The sequence below is a fragment of the Toxorhynchites rutilus genome, chromosome 3 (assembly GCF_029784135.1).
Source record: "Toxorhynchites rutilus septentrionalis strain SRP chromosome 3, ASM2978413v1, whole genome shotgun sequence".
NCBI lineage: Eukaryota > Metazoa > Arthropoda > Insecta > Diptera > Culicidae > Toxorhynchites > Toxorhynchites rutilus.
In genome coordinates, this window is record NC_073746.1 from 133,414,112 (window position 1) to 133,429,033 (window position 14,922).

Consider the following 14,922-nt stretch of genomic DNA (forward strand, 5'->3'; position numbering starts at 1 on the left):
ACAAAAGTTTCGATCATAGGGAGAAATGACATTTCGAATAGCCACTACAATGTGTCAGAGTGTCGATAAAATCGGAGGAGAACATATCATAATCAAACCTTTATGTGATACTGCGTAGAACTCTTTTTTTTTTTATCCAAAATATATATTTTTATTAAGGCTCATATGGCGTCAGCCTAGCGGGGCCGGGAGTTCAATATTTCGACAATGTTTGCTTACAACTATGTTAGTAATATGTAACCGATTACTCGCGTTTGGCTCGAGGTTAGTATTACAAGTGTTCTCATAATTGGTATGTTGCAGTCTTCGATGCTCTGAACGTGTGCCCGACACGGGATACTTCCTATTGGGATGCAGCTGACCATTAATCAGCAACGCCCCCCTAGTCTGTACCCCATATCTAGCGTGGTGCGTCTTTCTCGACTCGAGGAATCCAGGATAGAATGGTCACTCATGGTCATTGAACTCTTTATTTATATTTATAACTAGCTGACCCGGCAAACGTTGTTCTGCCATATAATGTATTTCTAGAGAATATTTTGGTTGGTAAAAAACGAATGTACTTCGAGAATGTACACAAAATATATGGACGACGTAGATCTGATCAACCGTTCTCCAGTGATGATGAGTTATACGTACGTGGGAAAAAGTCTCTTTTATGTATAAAGATTTATGATTTTTGGATACGTGTAGATAACTTCTCACGGATTTGAGCAGTATCTAAAAACACAGAAGATGATTCTTTAGGCTGTGCATCATAGAAATTCAGAAAACTCATAACGTCATGCGAATACGAAACAATACAGGATAAACCACAAAACTATAGTGCTCGAAGTCGTCGGAGTGTATTCGCTTTCGCTGTCAAGGAAAAAGAAATGAACCTAACATCTAAATTTGCACCGATTTGAAGTACTTCTCATCGCCGCTACTATATTGCACCGAATTTTTGAGAAGTATTTGAGTCTTCATGTCGATGCCGAGGTGACCTTTACGAAAATATTGTGTTCCATACATAATATCTATATTTCTATTTCATAACACGATTGAAATACACTCGACAAAAAATTAGAGGAACAGAGTGTGGAGTCGAAATCTTCAGGTGTTTTCTGAAATGGTATAGCTTTGTGAAATATCAACTCAGCAACGCAACGTTCCTGTAGGACCTATCCATACAGAGATATTTTTGTTTGCATGAAAAATTACCCTTTCGTCTTTGATGATAAATAATTCACTAAATAATGATGGCATCGCATTGAAATGTAATTTCAAAAACTCCAATTAATCCTGTATAAGGCTAATTAGTTGCTTTGACGAAAAAGAAACTATTCGAATTTTTTGCAACGATTTAAAAAAAAAGTACCAAAAGCACGTTTTATAAGTGTTTCAGTAAGTTCTAATGTTTGCAGGTCAATTTTTAGCCTAGTGTATCTCCTTCTTTCCTTCGAACGATCGAACGATTCATATTGATACGTTCAGCCGTTTTTTATTGTTTCTGTTTTCGTAATTATTGAATGAGTTTGTTTTTTATTGTTTGCATGTCTGTTGACTGGAGGGCGTTACTTATTTTTTTTATTTATCTTTGGAAGCTTAGGTGTCTTTTCACATAACATATTTAAAAATCAGAGATTTGATTTATATCCTTTTTGAGTAATGATTTTTCAAAGTTAGTATGTTCTGGTTGTTCAGGTGAAAAAAACAGATGAACTAATAACAATATGAACAAATTTATAGCGTAAACAAGAAAAAAACAAATTCAATCAATAATTACGAAAGCCACCCTAAAATGGAAATTACACATATTTCAACCAAAAATATTTCAACCAAACATGACAATTGAAAATTTTCGGAAAATTCTGAATGAATAAGGAAAAATTCGGAAAATTAAATCCCCATATGTTCTACAATTACATAGTGACAAGTGCTGTTAGTTCATTTGATGTTTGCGCTAACGAAATTCATCTTTGTTCGAAACTGTAAATGGATTTTGATGTGATGAAACGCACTCCTATATCTTCTTTCTATACCAATGAAAAAGTATCGCCGAATGTATTGATAAGAGCAGAACTCGAGAAAGGAATTGTCCGATTCAGGGCGGTCTTTATTCTATCATATTTTCTGTATAAAACATTTATTCCATGTAACGGAGAAACATGTTATTTGCAAGTGGTTGAAAAATCTTGAACGAGAACTGTGTCTGAAAATAATCTGATATTATAATGATGAGTTTATTTAGATATACTAGGAATTTTATAGTAAAAGGTAAATTCAACGGGGTCGATTAGAAAATCAATCAATGTGTTCTGCGATTGGACCCATGAACTTGCTCATAGTAAGAAAATGTGAATGTTTGAAGGTATTGATAACAAAAAACAAATGTTGGGCGGGACGAAGTTTGTCGGGTCAGCTAGTGCATGATAAAAATCTTAGAAGATTTAGTAAATCTATACTTTTGGTAGAGCGTAAACATATATAACCCCTTAAGCCTCATTAAAAGACATGTAGCTTATCAGTTTATACCAAAAGCAGATCTTAGATAAATTCAAAGCAATTATTCCCGATTTCTTGTACATTTGATACAATGTATGTGCAATAAATGACTGTGTACAAAAATTTGTTATATCAAATTAAATCTACAATCTTTTGATAATGGATTCATATATTGGGGGTAGCTTTGCGAAATTGAAATAAGACATGTAACGAAAATTGGGGAGTTTTCGGAGCTTATAGCTGTGCGAAACAATCAGAAGAGTGGATGAGAGGGATCAATTTGTATTATCCGACATGATCAGCACGGCCTGTTGGGAACTTCCGTAGACAAATGATTGTGCGCTTGCTTCTGGAGAGAATGATCGTGAGTTCAATCATCCCTCCATCTTTTGATGTTCTAATGGGCCTTTTTCAAGGCTACATGAATTTAGTAGTTTGAAGCATCTATGATAACAAAAATCGAAAGACGGTGTCCGATACGCGACCGCCTTGTTGACGAAGGACAGAGACATTATGTTATCGTAATTATCACTGTTTTTCTTCGATGATCACCTTAACAGGAAACGAAACTTCATAATTATCTTTTGAAAATATCACTTTGTGTTGCCTCTTCTGATATTTCGGTCGAAAATGGTTCATTTCGTTCAATTGTTTTCGGTAATGTTCACTTTTCATAATTTAACCGGTTTTCGATGTCTTCAATCACATTCGGTGGTTATCTACGTTCCTCGTTCCTCGCATCGCAGTTCCCATTTTTAAACGGATTTATTTCGCTTCGCCCGTAAGTTGTGGGTAAATTTGTTTGTAGCGCTATCCCACAATAATACAAATTTGACCACCTTCTTGTTAACCAATTGATCTGCAGCTTTATCTCTGCAGTCATTATAAAACTCCGTGTTCCATAATCTTGATAAGACGGCGGCTGCTACAAAGTGACGGATTAATTTTTTTCTCAAAATCCCATCAATATGGATATCAAATGAAAGGGCTTAACTAGTAGAACACAGTTATTTATGAAAAATACAAATCTAAAATGGCCGTCACCACAAGGTGGCGCCATATGATTTTTTAAACGGTTTTATACCAACTCATACAGATAATGTACTAAATACAAGAAAATAAAAAAGTAAACAGAATCTTTTCAAGTTAAACAGTTCAATATATTAAGGGGGTATTCTAGTCTAGAAATCTGAAAAAATCGAAATTTTTTTTTTACCATATTTCTGTAGTTTAGGCATTCAAGAATATACTCTAGAAAGGACTTATCGAAAATCCTATTATTTACCTAGTTAGAGCCATCTTAGTGATGTGGTATCTAACATGTTACGGCCATCACAATGAACTTCAAACGCGTTTCTCTCGGAACTAGTTTTTTTCTAACTGGCGTACACGATATCTCAAGTTCTACTGAACCGATTTATGTCAAATTTATATGAAAATAATCTGCATACATCTCTCTATCGCATGAACCAATAAAAAATTATAACTTTTTAATTTTACTATTTTTAAAAAATCGGTAAACGCAAAAAAAACGTTTTAAACAGCATTTTTGTTTTCAAACGGCCGCCATTTTGTTAAAACCCATGTTTTTGACTTGTCCGAGGTTCATGCCATAGCGACATCTTTACTGATTCAGAATCTGTTCGATTTTTTTGTTTCAGATAACCAGAAGGACTGGAATCGTGTACGCCATGGCACAACTTTTTTTTGAACACCCTCACTTCACCAGCATGTAACTATTCTAATTATGAATATTTTTTTTCCGTCTTATTTTTGTTTTATTGTTGAAAGATAGATAAACGAATAATGATATAATGGATAGTAAAAATATTCTTTGTTTTATTTTTACGGAGTTCGAAAAAACGTCCGAAATTCGTGTCTCTACACTAGAATACCCCCTTAAAAGATTTTTTTTTATAGATTAATAAAGGAAGGCATGTGCTAACCATTAACTGTTACTTGCCTAATTGTTTTCTAGTTTTTAGTACATTGAACCGTTTAACTTAAGAAGTTTTTTTTTTACTTTTTTAAAATTTTTGAAACATCAATAACATTGTGATTGACTGCGCTTTCCATTCCGCCCGCATTATATTTATTCTATAAATAAGAAATAGTTAGAAATTCAACTAGAAAGTAGCCACATTTTGTAACACTGTGTGCGGTTGGTTTTTATTCAGTTCGGTTTGTACTGCTGCTTAAGTTCTTCCCAAGGTAACAGGCAGGCAACAAGTAGATCATGATATGTAATCCATTTGACCATCGAGTCTAGAAGCAATTGTTATTCAATTGCAATACGGCGTTTAGCGATCGTTCGCAATGCCGTTGTTACCGTCTCGTCAAACAAAATCCTGTGCGATTTCTTGCAAAGTTCGTTTCATTGAACTCTGGCGTTTTTTGTTCTCTAAATGGACCAGTCTAACTAAATTTTTGACGTAGGACTACGTCTTTCATTTCTATACTGGGGTGTAATTTCAAAGTTTCGAAAACGAAAGCGTTACGCCCGAGAACGAGATTTTGAGCGTTGATAGCTCCTAAACAACTGAACGAAATGATATGATAAACACTTCATTCGAAAGATAAAATGTCTACGCGTTATATGCTTGTTACTTTCTGATCCAAAATCTTGTTTCAATAGCCCTAAAATTGCTTTCAAAACAGGCTATTGAAATCACACCAATCGGTATATAAGCGAGTGCCGCTCGGAAATCCACTCAGTTACGATTGCGCAACGTTTCAGGTACGATCGCTGGAATGGATGGATGTTTCCCTAACACAGACTTCAAAACCATGGAGCCTGTAGAAATCAGCATAGCAAATTAGATGTAAGCTGCTGGTGCTTTTGTACTCGCTTGCGTTTCTGGAAATCGGAATGTTTCTCTAACACAGACTTCAAAACCATGGAGCCTGTGGGAATCGGCATAGAAATTTAGAAACAAGCAGTGGGAACTTTCGTACTCGTTTGCGTTTTTGCAAATTGGAATGTTTCCCTAACACAGACTTTAAAACCATGAAGCCTGGGGAAATATGCAAACTATGAGTACTTTTGTACTCGCTTGCATTTTTGCAAACCGGAATGTGTTTTCCCAATACAGATTCCGAAACCAAGAAGTTGGGAGAATCGGCATTGCAGATACATTCAAGTCGGCAATACTTTTATACCCCCAAACATACACTCCAGAATTCGTTTTGCTATCACGGTCTACAAAAGCGGGTACAAATGCATCGCTTTGGCTCGATTATTCAAGACTGCATTGACTTCTACGCAAACCGTTTGATGATTAGGCAAAATGTTGATAACTATTTGCTGTGATAACTACTACCATAATGCATGAACTGACTTAAATTGAGATTTGTTTGCAATTGAATTCGTAAATAGTTCCATTCGTTCACTATTTTAATCAATAATTTAATCAACACACAAAAGATAGCACTGTGCAGTGGCGATATCGTACCCAATAAGGATCATCCGAGGTGGGATTATTGCTAATTGAAGAAACACAATTGATTACTAAGCCAACGGCAGTCCTACGTCAACCTTGCAGTTATATCATAGGTATAACCTATCCATAGTTTTTATTTTTGAATTTTGACTCAAACTCAATGCCAAAACGAATATCATTTCGAGTGTGGTAAATATCAATTAGTTGCTTTTGATATTTCAGGGGTTTCCAAATGGTGCTCCGCGGGAAATTTGTGCTTCGCGAAGTTACAGCAAATGCTCCCGCCTGAAAACTCACTTTAAAAAAAAAACAATTCTTTAATTTCATTTCACTGGGCATATAGTGATTTATCTTGTTTACTCCGGGTCAGATGTCGTGTAACTGCGACTCGAAACCGGAATAGAGTTGTTCACAGTTGGGTAATGTCAATGCAAATAAGAGTTGTCTTATTGATTAAAACATGCAGATGCTACGTCAAATAATTTTGCTATAAAAAGTGCGCTGCAATAAAAAAAAATCTGAAAACCCCTGTATTATACCATTATTGGTTCATCTATCTTTTATCAATAAAACAAAAATTAAATGGAGGAAAAATATTCATAACTAGAATAGTTAAAAGCTGATGAAGTGAGACAGTTGAAAAAAAAGTTGTACCATGGCGTACACGATTCCAGCCCTTCTGGTTATCTGAAACAAAAAAATGGATGGGTTATATCTATGATATAACCGCAAGGTTGACGTGAGACTATCTTAGCTTAGCAATCATTTGTTTGTATTGATTAAATTTTTGATTGAATGAAACAATTTCCCAACTCAATTAAATGTAAGTAAAACAATTGAACAAAGGCTATGTAAAGTCGATCCATGCATTGTGATAGATTATGTTCTTCGTTTCAAGTAAATTTAATGACAGTCCTTTTACATTTGGTATGATGCCTAGAACAAAATATGTGAACGGATGAATTATCAAACGATTATTTATTTTACTTTTACCCCTGAAGTTTGCATCTCTCAAGTGTGTGTACTTCTCGAACTGCGAATTTGCCTGATTTGATGAACTTCAGGCAGTTAGAGCGTGTAGATAACGCTCAACATTTCACAGTTATTAATTGTTTATCTAATGAAAAATGACATTTTATTAATTGCGATAGATGCGTAGAAATATTCCCTATCAATTGATGCAAACATCTCTCCGATCCAGTAAGAAATGTTCGATTTATAAGCATTTGAAATCTTGCATTTTTTCCTGCGTGTTCTGTGTTTAGGTTTTCATTTTACCCCCCGTATATTCCGGTTAGACGTAGTCCCACGTCAAAAAATCGAACATATTCAGAATCAGTACAGATGCCGCTATCGCATGAACCTCGGAAAAGTCAAAAACACATTTTTTGACAAAATGGCGGCCGTTTGAAAAATAAATGCGGTTTAAAACGTGTTTTATTACGTTTCTCAATTTTTTTAAAATAGTAAAATTTTAAAAATCTCTTTTTTTAGAGGTTTATGCGATGAAGAGATGCCAGCAGATTGTATCTATATAAATTCGACATAAATCGGTTCAGTAGAACTTGAGATATCGTGTACGCTAGTTTGAAAAAAAAAAGTTTCGAGAAAACCGCGTTTGAAGTTCATTATTATGGCCGTATCAGGTTAGATATCGCATCACTAAAATGGATTATCGATAAGTCCTTTCTAGGGCATATTCTTGAATGCTTAAACATTAGAAATATGAAGGAAATTTTTATTGATTTTTTTCAAATTTTTAGACTAGAATACTGCCTTAATGAATGAATTAACCCTTTAGGGTACGATTTAATTTTCAAAAGAACGGACCAAATGCAAACGCTTCGATGGGTCACGCATAGAGTAATTCACTACTCTGCTAAACGTCTTAGCGCCTTGTGATATGCAAGTGTACCACGAAAGAGACTCGATGTTGTACGTGAAAGGGTTAATGAACTCGCTGATAACCGCTCATTAACGCTCAATTTGCGCTCGATTGGTCGATGAGCTATGCCTACGCACTTCCATGGATTCATGGGAATCATCCGAACAATGAACATGGCAGTGAGTGGAGTTATTTTTGACGCCACCCTTGAAGTGCATTGTTTGCCGACCAGTATACTTTGCCACGAACGAAATGGTCGATAGTTGGGTGACGTGGTGGGTTGCAACGGCGGTTATGATGGATACCGACTGGTCACTTCTCTGTTAGTGGTACGTACACTTCTCACAGACAGGGATCACGAAACCGTGCGGTCATGCGAAGCGTGTGGTTCTCCAAACTGATGGGGGCGAAGCAGATATAGATAGCCCTTGACCTCCCCCCAGCTTGACACACTGAGTTTGACACTTTCTGTTGTATTGAAGAATGTTTTCCTGTTTCTCAGAAACATGTACTATTTCAAAGTATAAAACATAATTTTAATATTGAAACTTTCGACAAATTTCGAGCAATCTACAGCTTAGAAACTGTGTGATGAAATGTCGAACAAAAACAGTGCGTTTTAACGCATCACGAGACTTATGTTGTGCTCAAGTACAAAACGTTTCTCGAAACGTTGTTCCACCGCCAAGTAAGTTTTCAAAGTTACCAAAAAAGAATGCAAAAAGGGGATGAATTGATGGTTTGGCACAGTTTTTCGATGCGTATGCATTATGCAGTCACTCCCCTAGGGAACCCAATTTACTTGTATCGCCTTCAGAAATGTGAAACTACATCGAGAATGTGTCAAAATGCTTGTTGATGTAACCGAAATTGGCGTTGAATTCTGACTCACATCAACGATGTCAACGGAAAACGGTATATATCGAGATCCGGAGGCGGGAATGTAGATGGATTGGGCATACATTGCGTGAAAAAAATGCGAACGAGATCCGTCGACAGGTGCTGGACTGGAATTCGCAAACTAGGATGGAATGCGGCATCCCAGGAGAGGCAGATGGGGAGGATTATGGGAATGAAACATTTTTTTTTTATATTGCGTTTCATTTTTATTTCTGGCGATTTCATCACAAACTCAATATCAGCCATTTCGGTGGTTAGTTACCGCATTTCTCGGTCGACTGTCAGGGAGAATGTTTCACAGCTCCCCTGGAATGTTTTAAACACATTTGCTAATTTGCGGTAAGCAGCTCGTCTAGCGTACCCGTATGCAAGGAACTAGTATGAAGAGTAGAGCACCCTTGTCCTGGAGTAACTTTGATACACCAAGATGACAAAATGGGTGAAAGAAAGAGGATGTTAAAGATTTTGTTCAGTTTGCTTCAGCACCAAATTGAATATGTTGCTGGTTGTAATGAAAATATGTTCTGTGTTCTGTATTCCATTTCAATTGAAAGTTATTTGACCCTTGAACACATCCCGTATAAAGGCATTAAAGTTAAAAGTATATATTTTTTTCGCAATTCGCCAAAAATGACTTTTTTCAAAAATTCATAACTTTTGAACTACTAGACCAGATGATCGCCATATCAAATTAAATCCAATTAGCTGGTCTTTTTTTGGAAAAATACTACAGCTGCAGAAAATTTGGATAATGTTTTCGTTATTATTGATTGTATTTCTTTTTTATAGGCGCTATATTGTTTTATATTTTTCCTGGAAAGCTGAGGATTTTTCACATAACATATCTCGAAACTGTGATATTCCGGCAAACAACACACAACACTATCAATTGCTTGAAAACCGACATCCAAATCTTTCTTAATGTCATAATGAACACACTCGTACTGTCATTCCGACTACACACTAAATCTAGGATCCACATCCTCCCCTCACGTTAAAATGTAACGATACTAGAAAGCATCGTACAAGAATGATCTAAATCATTCATTAGGATCATCGATCACACCAAGGAATCTCTGGGGTATTCTGATTTGCCACGCATCCAGGCGCTTTGTGATAGATTCTCCGTTTTCTGTGTCAAAATAGCTGCCAGATCTTTGAGTTGATTCAGGAACTTCCTCCCGCACTATTTAATGGAAATGTGAATCAATTTAGAGAAAAAAGGAAAAAAAACATCGCCCACATATTTTCATTTTAAAACAAAAATCCCAGTTTTGTTTTGCTTGATTTCTTCCGCTAGATTCCATCCGTATATAATTGAGGTGTCTACCATTCGCCTTAATCCGTTCAAGATCATTCTTAACTACATCGCTCATCATAAAGTTTCATCGCGATCTCTCATACAGAACGTTTAATCAATGATTGAATGATTTCTTCCTTTCTCTGCTCTGACTCCGCTTTGTATATGTTGAGGGGCAAATTATCTTCAAATGGCTTGAGCAGTCACGAGTCCGATAGCCATTTTGATGCCGCTTTCTCCTGCTTAACCTGTACCACTTTTGTTTTTTTGACGTAGGGCGTCTTACATTAAGGGTGCCAAATCAGAAAACAGGTCACACTTTTATGAAATAAAGTTAACGTTAATAACTATCTTTGCTGCGAACGGATTTTAACGATTTACATACCAACCGAATCGGAAATTTTCTAAGATTTGTTTTGTATGCTATACATTACAATCCTATAGTCTGTCTGGTTTAAATTGATGAAAATTGGAAGCACTCCCATTCCCCCATACATTTGTTCTGTCCATTTGTGTGCTTTCCCGAACAGTGCTGTCAATAACGGGCACCTTATACAGCCGCTTGAATAGAAACAACGAAGGGGGATAGCGACAAGAGAATATTTGCCTAGTAAACTCCACTCTTGCATAGTAAGTAGTAAATGCATCTCCTCTGAGGCAAATTCTCAGAATCTTTCTGTGCCAGAAACAACAAAGATCGTTTATTCTGCTCGTTTTGTGTTTCCCCTCGAATTGCCTGCACGGAAGATGCCTCTCGTTGAATACTCAGTGCAATGCGTGTATTGAAGAAACAAATTGCGACATATGACCAATTAGTGTATTGTTCTCGCAGAGGTAAGGAAGAATCGTTGCTTCTCGAAATGATTCTACAAAACCACGCAAGGCATTAAACCTTTTCAGGGTCCCCGGAACTTTTTATCGAAGAGTAATTTATGAAAGTTCGACGTATTCGCAAATAATATCCGAAATGATATACCAACAAATTTTAAAAAAAGTAAAAGGGTCTGAGCCTAGGGGCACAGACGGAAGTTTGACGTAGGACTGTGATTGTTCAGAACACTTGGTTATTTCAAATGTTATCTTTTTCATTGTTCAGAAATCTGTTAGCTTAACTCTTTTGAAACTCTAAATAGTAGTCCAGAAAAGGGCCGTTTGGTGTATGTACTCATCACCTTCAAACGGTTTGTAACGAACGAAGAATGACAACAAAATTCTGGCAGGAAGTTCAACTGTTTAACTGAAAATGATTAATGAATATCAGTGGGACACATTTGTAAATATGTGAATCGGTAAACAAAAAAATATATATATCGTCTTGATTACATTGAATATGAAATTTATGGGGAAGATACGAAAAAACAATTTGAAAACTCTCATGATTTTGTGATATTTTGAGGTAAAATACACATGAAATCATGAAGTTGCTTTATTTTTAATGGATAGCTATGGTATTGTGATTTCTTTCCATTGCCTTATTCTTATTATTAGTCTTATTCGAAACTATCACAATCAAGTCGTGTTGGTTCTACTGCTCAATCTAACATAGAAGGAATTGAGACATTGAGAATTATGAATATGAGTGATGAAGAATATTAATATTTCATTTCGTTTCATTTTTGTGATGCGATGTAATGCCGATCTTAATAAGTTTTCTCAAGATAATCGCTTTCCTCTTAGCTTTGATTAAATCTTGCATGAAGTTTGAGTGATGCATGAAATCTTGCATCTGATTACTTCAACATCTTGCTAATTTGTTAGATAGAACGAATTATTGCACGCAATTTTGAGTTACATACAACATTCATGGGAACGAAGTTGGAAGATAATACATGATTTACCTCCGCATCCGCTCGCAAAACATACCTCTTTTATTTGTTTAATTGCTCACTTGTTTTATTATTTCCAGCGTTGATGTTTCAGGCGAAAAAAATGCTGGATAGATTTGCCAACTAATGGTATATATTATAACATATATCGTAAGAACGATTCTGCGTAATATGCATTGGAAAACTCTTAATAAACGTAGAGTGACCCCCCTATATAGAAATCAAAAATGCGTAGTCCTACGTCCTAAGCGGTCGTGTCTCGGATACAACCTCTCGAATTATTTTTCGCAATACTACGCGATGTACCGACTTCCACCAAGGTGATTCCAGGCCTTTCTCCATTCTCAATACTTTCCGGTTCCTCACATGACTCCTCCGAAAACGAAGTATCACTTATCCACCAAAATCTGTTCATCTTAACCGAAATTTAACAATTAATGTTGTAAACTGATATCAGTGTTTGTAATTTTCAATTTGTTTAAACGTCAACGTCATTTCCGTTTGTTCCATTTTATGAGCGGGCAGCGTGGCTGTTTTTTTTGTAAATATTTTATTATTTCAATTAATTTATTTTTAAATGTCTGTCTGCTTTGAATATTCGACCACATAAATAAATTCTATTTATATGCTGGTCTTGGGCATTACCCGACTCAGCTGTTTTATACCGAACAAGTTGGCCTTGGGCTTGACCCGACTCAACTATTCCTTGAGCTTCACTCGACGAATTTTGATTGTTTTATTTTATTTATTTACTTTTAGTACAAGTTGGCCTTGGGCTTAACCCGACTCAACTGTTTTGGCCTTGAGCTATACTCGACTAAAAACTTTAAGTACAAGTTGGCCTTGGGTTTAACCCGACTCAGCTGTTTTGACCATGACTTATATTCAGCGTGAAACTTTTTATTTATAAGTTGGCCTTTGGCTTAACCCGACTCAACTGTTTTGGCCTTGAGCTATACTCGACTCAAAACTTTAAGTACAAGTTGGCCTTGGGCTCAACCCGACTCAACTGTTTTTACCATAGGAAAATTACCTTCCTAGCAACCCTTTCTCGTCGGTTTCATCCCAATGTCCTGGAAATAAAAGTTATGATGGCGGAGTTTCGAGCGACATAGCATCCTTCACCTCGTGACGACAATATTTGTGTCTACATTCAACTTCCTATAATGCTACCTGCAGAAAATGATTTATCTATTAGAATCATACACCTTACTAGAATTCGGGCTGATTACGAGTACAATGTGGCAGCATGCAGTGGTTACCTGTGAAATCATATTGAAAAAACAGGAAGTGGGTTATATCTATGGTATAACCGCAATGGTGACGTAGGACTATCGTTGATTTAGTGATCATTTGTTTGAAGTTGAATCTGAATTCATTCTGAATGAATGAATAAATGAATATTTGGGGGACTTCGAAAACGAGAGCGTTACGTTGGAGGTACAAGGTTTTATGCATCCAATATTGGATACGAAAATGTCCTACTGATGGGGAAGAATAATCTTCAGAAGCTTTCCTGCTAATTGCACTTGATTGAAAAATCACAGAACTAAATGTATTTGGTCGCAGTATTATATGTATAAAAAACATTCAAATAAATTCGTTCGCTTGCATGTAATTTTCAATTCCAAGGGGAACTGGTTGATTATTTTGCAGCAACGACATCTTTCCGGATTCTCCTCGATTCTTCTCGAAATCCACCAGTGGTTAATGCTAACTCGATTACCACCTGTTGATTGTACTTAATTGAAAAATTACACAATTAATTGTATTTGGTCGCAGTATTAAAAGGATAGAAAACATTACAATAAACTCTTCCGCTTGAATGTGATGGATCGGCATTTCTGCCCTCACTCACAGTTCCAAACAAACTGCATGTCTTTCAGGTCAGGTCAGGCCAGGTAATGAATCCCTCGATCCCTCGCCGTCCAGCTCGTCCAGCACGTTCAGCTCGTTCAATTACGATGTTGTCTTGTCGATGTCCTCACGAAAAATGAATACGTTTCACCACCGGAATATCGCTTAAGTATGCTTTTTGTGCGTGATGTAATCGAGAGAAGGTGTGGTTTACGATGGCAATTTCCGTTGCGCGCGCATACAATATTGGATACGAAAATTTTCTACTTATGGGGGAGAATAATTTTCAGAAGCTCTCCTACTAATTACACTTGATTGAAAAATTACAAAATCAAATGTATTTGGTCGCTGTGTTATATGGTTAGAAAACATTAAAATAAACTCATTCGCATGAATGTATTTTTCAATTCCCATGGAACTGACAGATTAATGTTCAGCAACGATTAGATTTTTCCAGATTTTCCTCGATACTCGAAGCCCATCAGTGGTTAATCCTAACTCTATAACCACCTGTTAATAGCACTTGATTGAAAAATATTTGGTATTTGGTTATACGGTTGAAAAACATTAAAATAAACTCTTTCGCATGAATGTATTTTCAATTCCCAGGGGAACTGGCAGATTATTTTTCAGCAACGATTGGATCTTTCCGGAATTTTCTCGATGCTGAATGGCATCCAAACGAAAATAATTTCGCGCGTGTATGTGTGTGTGTGTGTGGCGGCTTCTTCGATGTCTTCCCGGGGAACAGTTTCTCGACGCTGATACTCTCTTGGTCACCTTCTCTTCTCCTTCTGATCGATCGGCTTTTCTGCCCTCCCTCACAGTTCCAAACAAACTACATGTCTTTCAGGTCAGGTCAGACCAGGTAATGAATCCCTCGATCCCTCGCCGTCCAGCTCATCCAGCACGTTCAGCTCGTTCAATTACGATGTTGTCCTCGCGAAAAATAAATGCGTTTCACCACCAGAATATCGCTTAAGTATGCTTTTTGTGCGTGATTGAATGGAGAGAAGGTGTGGTTTACGATGACTCTCTGAGTTTGAAACTTTCGGCAACTGAGTATTAATCGATTGAAAATTATATAATTTTCATGCGAAACATTTTCCGTTGCGTGCGCATACAATATTGGATACGAAAATTTACTACTTATGGGGAAGAATAATTTTCAGAAGCTTTCCTGTTAATTGCGATTGATTGAAAACCACAAAACCAAATGTATTTGGT

At 36.5% G+C, this 14,922-nt stretch overlaps 1 protein-coding gene and 1 pseudogene across 6 annotated transcripts in view; one reads left to right on the forward strand and one right to left on the reverse strand.

The window, feature by feature from the left end:
• The window catches only part of LOC129775305 (protein rolling stone), a 239,195-nt gene that overhangs the window by 31,732 nt on the left and 192,541 nt on the right, over window positions 1–14,922 (reverse strand). The gene's annotated exons all lie outside the window — the stretch shown is intronic.
• On the forward strand, window positions 5,914–6,088 carry LOC129780941 (U4 spliceosomal RNA; annotated as a pseudogene).